The sequence below is a fragment of the Bos taurus genome, chromosome 13 (assembly GCF_002263795.3).
Source record: "Bos taurus isolate L1 Dominette 01449 registration number 42190680 breed Hereford chromosome 13, ARS-UCD2.0, whole genome shotgun sequence".
In the NCBI taxonomy this organism is placed as follows: Eukaryota; Metazoa; Chordata; class Mammalia; order Artiodactyla; family Bovidae; genus Bos; species Bos taurus.
In genome coordinates this window covers 52,990,315-52,997,548 of record NC_037340.1, presented here as the reverse complement: position 1 = coordinate 52,997,548, position 7,234 = coordinate 52,990,315, and the positions used below count along the sequence as shown (strand labels likewise).

The 7,234-nt window shown below is 50.2% G+C and overlaps 1 non-coding gene across 1 annotated transcript; it reads left to right on the top strand.

Annotated features, from left to right (window-relative positions):
- The first annotated feature begins 4,730 nt into the window (after window positions 1–4,730).
- Window positions 4,731–4,865, top strand: LOC112449450 (small nucleolar RNA SNORA70). Its single transcript, XR_003038015.1, has one exon. It is a non-coding gene; the product is annotated as a small nucleolar RNA SNORA70 (small nucleolar RNA).
- The last annotated feature ends 2,369 nt before the right edge of the window (window positions 4,866–7,234 follow it).

The window sequence follows — 7,234 nt, the reverse complement described above, 5'->3', positions numbered from 1 at the left end:
CCATCCCCATATGGTGAGCCTCCTCTCCCCTTTAGCTCTGACAGCTCCTTAGACATCTTCCTCCTGGCTAAGGGCCCAAGAGGTGAGGAGAACTCTCCCGGGAGCCCACCCTCTCCCCTGAGCCCTTTCTCTGCTAATCACAGCAGCCACATCTGAACCCCAGTCTCTTTAGGGGCCAATTGAGGCTGTCGGCAGCTTTCATTTCATCCTCGCACTTATTTAATAAGTTGAGGGGGGCGGAATTAGGGTATCTCCCTAGCTGACTGCCAATTACCAGGGCTGTTTCTGGAGACAAAAAAGTTCCCCCTTAGTTTGTCTTGAATGAGTTCCACCTGGACCTGTTCACCACCTGAGCTGGTTTAGGGAGATCCCCAACCCCCAGACCCTGACAGCCCAGTGAATTCTCCAGGCCAAAAAGACTGGGTTTAATTGGATCTGGGTCCTCAGACCCAGGTGGGTGACTGCACGCAGATCCATAGAGACCTCCAAATCGCAGAATCTTAGGTCTTGCCCCATGGTTCTTCTTTTCGTACATTTGGCAAACATATAAATACTAGCAGCATGCTTCAGGGAATGAGAAGGTTTAAGACAGTATTGATCAGGTCAGCAGTGGTCACACCACAAACACTGCTGTAACATGAACGAGTCTCCATGCTACAGTTGCATGGTACTCTTGGCTGCCCTGACTGAATTTGGGACGTTCCTGAGATAAAGATGCCTTGTGTTTGCATCCACACACCATCCTGGCTTTAAGCTCTGCTCACTCCCTGTCTCCCTGTAGCTGTGCCTTTCTGTATATTGGGCCTGCCACTTGCTGCCATGAGAGCATGGGTCCTTGTTCTGCTGCATGGGGCACAGCTTGAGCTCAGCTGACTGACGTGCATAGAGCCCACCTCCTCTTAGTGACATTTGTCCACTGTAAGGGCATCTTGGGTTCCACTTGAAAGCCTGTAGGAGACGGGCCTCACCATCCCACTGCTCTGTGTGGAGGGGCCCCGGTGCAGGAGCTGGAGTCGCCCTCCCACCCTGACCCCCAGCGCACAGTGCCCAGTCCTCCTTTGCCTGAGACGCCCCCATGCTGCCTTCTAGCTAGAGGGTTTCCTCAATGGAGACGGAGCCTACAAAGCTCATCTTGGTTCTCAGTACTCCTTGGGTCCTGGACTCCTCAGACTCTGCGTGTTGAGGATATTTCCCCAGAAAAATTCACATGACTCACATACTCTGAGATGTGTCCTGTGCCTTCAGGAGGGTGTCTGCCCATTCTTGAGGTTAGAAGGACCCCTGGTCCCAAGCCCCTCAGCACGTGGAGAAACTGGGTCCCGAGAAAAGAGTTTGGGGGCGGGCTTGATGAGACTGGGAGCCAGGTTCCCCGCCTGTGCTCTCGCCACCAGGCGGGTCAGTGTCTCAATAGACTGCCACGTGGGGGTACGCTCCTCCGGTTGTGTTCGTGCTGTCACAGCCTGGGTGACAGTCTGCCTTTCGGAGAACTCACGGGGCACTTGCACTGGATGCGCATCAGTAGGCGAGGAGGATGTGAAAATGGGAGGGATGGTTTCTTAGGCAAAGTGAAGGCCTCTGGCTGCACAGGGGCTGCTGCTTAGTTCCGCACGGGGCTGCCCTGTCCCGCCGCCTGTTTCCACAGTCCATGTCCTCCCAGTGTGGAGAATGGGAGGGGCTAGGTATGAACCCACAGCCTCTTGAGCCATGTCAGCTAAGGGGACTTGCTGGACGTTTTTTGGCAGATGGCTGGGCCTAGAAGAAGGCTACAGCGGGACTTTAAGATCTGGGAAATATGCAGAGTTGAGGCCAAGTCTTCCAGTCCTTCTCGTTAACCTTTTACTGTGACTGACTTAGACTGGGGACGTTTTATGAAGCCAGGCTGCTCCAGCTAGCCACAGCCAGGTTTCAGGCTCCATCTCGGTTGACGCAGACTTGTTTGCAGTCTGTGGGCTGTCTTCTTTCCCGTGAGAGCCGGCGTTCTGTGGTGAAGTCAGTAAGAGGGGTAGTCGTGGAGGAGCCTCCTGATTCCGTCGCTGATAGGCTGTTGTTGTGTCAGGAAAACCCTTCGTCCCTGTGTGCCCACTTCTTTCTGAGGGTATGGGGATACCAGACTGGGGGAGCACAGTGTAGCATGGGAGAAAAACAGCACCAGCCAAACCCCAGCTTGTCCCTTTGCAGCCACTGGAGTCTGGAGAGGTGGCCAGCCTCCTGGGGTGGGGTGAGCATCCATCTTTGCACCTGGCTTGCTGGATGTTCAGTCAGAACTCAACCAGAGGCAGGGGTTTCAAAGCCATATTTTTATGTTAAGCTCCTGTCGTGTTGAATGAATGAGTCCATGAAGTTCGTAAATTAATTTTTTATTGCCAAGTGCTAACTCCCAGTTCCTATCAATCACGCAATATTCCAGATCCTTCTGCACTTGGCAACCTGAGAGGCTCCAGGGAAGCACGGAACTGCCCCTTTCCCACAGGAAGCTTGTTTTTAGGGGGTGATGAGAAGATGTGGAGCGTGGTTAGTGGGAGGGTCTCTGGTCATCCTATGCCTGCTCACCAGAGAACAGAGAAGAGTCCCTGAGGTGGCCGGGCCCCTGGGAATGCTTCCCGGAGGAGGCATGCGCCATCTGAGCTGATAGCAAGGGGCAGGGAAGGAAGCGGTACAACCAGACCTGCGGTTCTTGAGGCCCAAAGGAAGATGGATCCTCAGAGCAGGACAGACGCTGTTGCCTCCAGAGAAGACTGACACGAGGCCAGTTCGTCTTGTCTGGAGTTTTTGCCTGAGTGGATAAGAGATGTTGGTTTGGGGGATGTCTTTGAGGCTTGTTTAGGTTTCTGCTGTGTGTCTCACTGAGCCCATCATTGGGCTTCACACCTGCAAAATAGACGTTTCCACACTGTAAGTTGAGAAAACTGAGACTTGACTGAGCTGGGGTGTAAACTTTAGATCTTTCTACTTTAAAACCCAGGCCCTTGACAGAGCACTGACTGTGCCAGTCTGTAACCTGTGCTCTTTGAATGGCACTCCTGCCACACTGGGGACCTGCTCCTGGGCTTCTGCCTTGTTTTGGTCCCCTGGTCAGGACTCAGAGGCCACAGAGTCCAGCGCCAAGGCCTTCCAGGTTGTCTAAACCTGCTGTGAAGCTCCTGCTGGGTAGGCTTTGGTGCTCTCTGAACTTTCCCTTTCCTTGACACCGTGCCCTTTCTGGGTACCTGGAGACATCGTTATCCCATTTGTAGTGTCTGCTCCATTTTCTTTTACCCTGACGATAGGACCTCGACCTCATATGCTGTGCTATGACGTGTCCACAGTACAGTCGTCCCCGGTTTTGCCCTATGCTGAGCACCAGTATTGGCTTAGCCGAGCCTCAGAGAAGTGATATGCTAGGAAGCTTGGCTCCCTGGCCTCAGTCCCTCTGACAGATTAGACACTAGTCCAGGAGCCGCTGACAGCCCCCCATTCTCCCCCTCGCCCCCCCGCCGCCCCCGCTGGCCAGGGCTGGCATGTTGATATCTTTAATGAAAAGCCAGCTGTCCAGTATGTAAAACAAATGAAAATGACTCCTTTTGAAGCTAATCCTGCTTAGAACGAGAGGCTAGCCCTCTGTGACCCTGAGATTACCTTGCCTCTGAGCTTCCCCAGAATGATATGCTGGAAATGAATAACCTGAGCCTCGATGCGCTTATCCATAAAATGGAGATAATTCCTACAGGGTCCTTTGCCTGAACAAAAGGAAGCTTTGTATAGCAGGCCTTGCACGATGTCTAGTTTTTTCACAAACATCATTAACTGCAGTGCTAAGACCACCAGCTAGGACGTTGGGAGAGCTTAGGTAAGGGTGAATTCTTGGCTTCCCACCCAATGACACCACGATTTGTGTATGCCAGTCAGGTGACTATTTTCTGATAAATACATGAGAGGCAGAGAAGAATAGAGAGAACCAGAGTTTCAATTTGAATCCCAGTCAACCCTTTACATCTTTTTGGTTTTTATTTCAAATCCTAAAAGGTGATTCTGTTAAAGTGCTGCACTCAATATGCCAGCAAGTTTTGGAAAACTCAGCATTGGCTACAGGACTGGAAAAAGTCAGTTTTCTTTCCAGTCCCAAAGAAGGGCAAGGCCAAAGAATGCTCAAACTACTGCACAGTTGCACTCACTTCACACGCTAGCAAAGTGCTCACAGTCCTTCAAGCTAGGCTCCAATAGTACGTGAACCGAGAACTTGCAGATGGATTTAGAAAAGGCAGAGGAACCAGAGATCAAATGCCAACATCTATTGGATCATAGACAAAGCTAGAGAATTCCAGAAAAACATCTACTTCCGCTTCATTGACTACATTAAAGCCTTTGACTATGTAGATCACAACCAACTGTGAAAAATTCTTAAAAAGATGGAAATACCAGACCACCTTACCTGCCTCCTGCGAAGCCTGTATGCAGGTCAAGAAAAAACAATTAGGACTGGACATGGAACAACACACTGGTTCAAAAATTGGAAAGGAGTATGTCAAGGCTGTATACTGTCACCCTGCTTATTAACATATGCAGAGTACATCATGCAAAATGCTGGGCTGGATGAAGCACAAGCTGGAATCAAGATTGCCGGGAGAAATATCAATAACCTCAGATATGCAGATGACACCACCCTTCTGGCAGAAAGCGAAGAGAAACTAAAGAGCCTCTTGATGAAAGTGAAAGAGGAGAGTGAAAAAGCTGGCTTAAAACTCAACATTCATTTGCAGCCAGTTAAGCTGACTGTGCTCTTTTCCCCATAGGGGCCCAGTGTGCAGTGGCTGCAAATAGCAGCCTCCTTGGTAGTGTATGCAACCTGCTGCCTGTACAGGTTGCCCTAAGGGACCTTGGAGACAACTCTTCCTAGTGGGCATTCATGACTGGCCTGCTGTTTCCCAATCTAGACTCCAGACAGGTATGCGCGGTGCCTTTGGAAAGCCCCAGGGCACAATGGCCAGGGTCCACATTGGCCAGGTCATAATGTCCATCCGCACCAAGCTGCAGAACAAGGAACATGTGATTGAAGCCCTCCGCTGGGCCAAGTTCAAGTTCCCTGGCTGCCAGAAGATCCACATCTCTAAGAAGTGGGGATTTACCAAGTTCAACACGGATGAATTTGAGAACATGGTGGCAGAAAAGCGACTCATCCCAGATGGCTGTGGGGTCAAATACATCCCTAATCGTAAAGAATCCCAAAGAATTGATGCCTTTGAACTGAGGTGCTGGAGAACACTCTTGAGAGTCCCTTAGACAGCAAGAAGATCAAACCAGTCAACCCTAAAGGAAATCAGCTCTGAATATTCACTGCAAGGACTGATGCTGAAGCTGAAGCTCCAACACTTTGGCTACCTGATGGAAGAGCTAACTCATTGGAAAAGACCCTGATGCTGGGGAAGATTAAAGGCAGGAGGAGAAGGGGATGACAGAGGATGAGATGGTTGGGTGGCCTCACTGACTCGATGGACGTGAGTTTGATCGAATTCTGGGAATGGTAGAGGACAGGGAAGCCTGGCGTGCTGCTGTCCATGGGGTCACAAAGAGTTGGACACAACTGAGCAACTGAACAACAACCACCCTTTACCAACCATTTAACCTTTTACAACTTGATATGTAACCTCTTGAGACTAAAATCCCTCATCTGTAGGAGAGCCTTTTTCATGGATAGATGTGTCTGTAGAGTAGAGTATTGTGAGGACTGTGGCTCAGTTGTTCCCCACTCAGCTTAGCAGCACAGAGCAAGGACTCTTGTGTTTCAGATTTCTAGGTCCCTGGACTTCAAAAATCCACCTTTAGGCCTGAGCAGGTTGAAAGGTGCTGAGGATACCTTTGCCACCATCTGCCTGTCCTTGGGGCAAAGGCGTGGCCATGAAAAGCTACCCTCCCCGCTCCACCACCACCCTGCCTGGCCTTATTCTTAAATTTCCGTTATGAAAATACAGTGAGTGAGTGACGTTGCTCAGTCGTGTCCGACTCTTTGCGACCCCATGGACTGTAGCCTACCATGCTCCTCCGTCCATGGGATTTTCCAGGCACTGAGTACTGGAGTGGGTTGCCATTTCCTTCAGAGGATCTTCCCGACCCAGGGATTGAACCCGGGTCTTCCGCATTGTAGGCAGATGCTTTACCGTCTGAGCTACCAGGGAAGTCCATTAAACAACTTGAAAACATAGAAAGTTCCCAAATTAAGCTTTGACTCCAGATGAGTTAGAGAGAGAAAGATAACTAATAAGGTAGAGAGCTCCCTCCATGCCCCACTGCTGGGAATCCTCACCCCTCACAGCTGACCCCAGAGGGCAAATAGATTCCCTGTTTGTTAGGAGGGAAAAAGAGGTTTGGGTAATGTAAGTGGCTGAGGTGAAAGTGCCAAGTTAAAGTGTAGCTGTGGCTCCCAGATAGTTTTCAATCCTGTGATTGCCAGACTTACATGTTTTGAAGGACAGTAGAGTTTAAAAGCTGAGAACTGGAGATAGGATATGGAAGACAACTTTTTAAACCACTCCCATTTACTTTTCATTATCATTTCATCAAAGAAGTGACATTTTGACCAACATAGGAAGGCCATACCTTTAGGATAAAGGGTAATCGTCTATTCACCCGGCTGTTCCCAGTCTGTGAGCCGAGGACTAGGGGAGGGAGTTGGCTGTGTGAGCCTGTTCTGTCCCCAGCCCCATGGCTGCCTGCTCCTACCTCTGCTTTCCCCAGCTTTTGTTCTCCAGCCTGCTGATGGCCTTAACGGGAGCAGTTTGGTTCCTCAGCTTCCTCGGACAGACCAGACAACTGCTTGGCTGGCAGAGAAAGCTGCCAGAAGGCTGCTCACTGCCTGGTTGGCACCACAGCCCCTTTGTGCTCTGGACCCCAGACCCATGCAGAAGAGGTACTTCAGCCAAGCCTTCCACAATTCTTTTCTGAGTGAGTCTGTTTATAGGCAAAGGGATTAAATGGCTTTTAAACTCTACTTAAGCTCTTCTTGTCTCTCTAGGGAGGGATGTTACATGTAATAAAAAGCAGGAGCTTTGGAGTGAGTCAGAGCTAGGCTCAGCCCTTTTCTGCGCCACTTATTAGCCATGCAGATCTTTTCTCTGGACTTTCATTTCCTTGTCTCTGAAACTGGGGCCACGACAGCTCCTACGTAATATGGTGGTTGAGTGAGAGGAGGCAATAGATGTAAAACATGTGTGTCCAGTGAGTAGGAAGCAGCGTGTAAGAGGATTGACAGCCTTACTAAGTT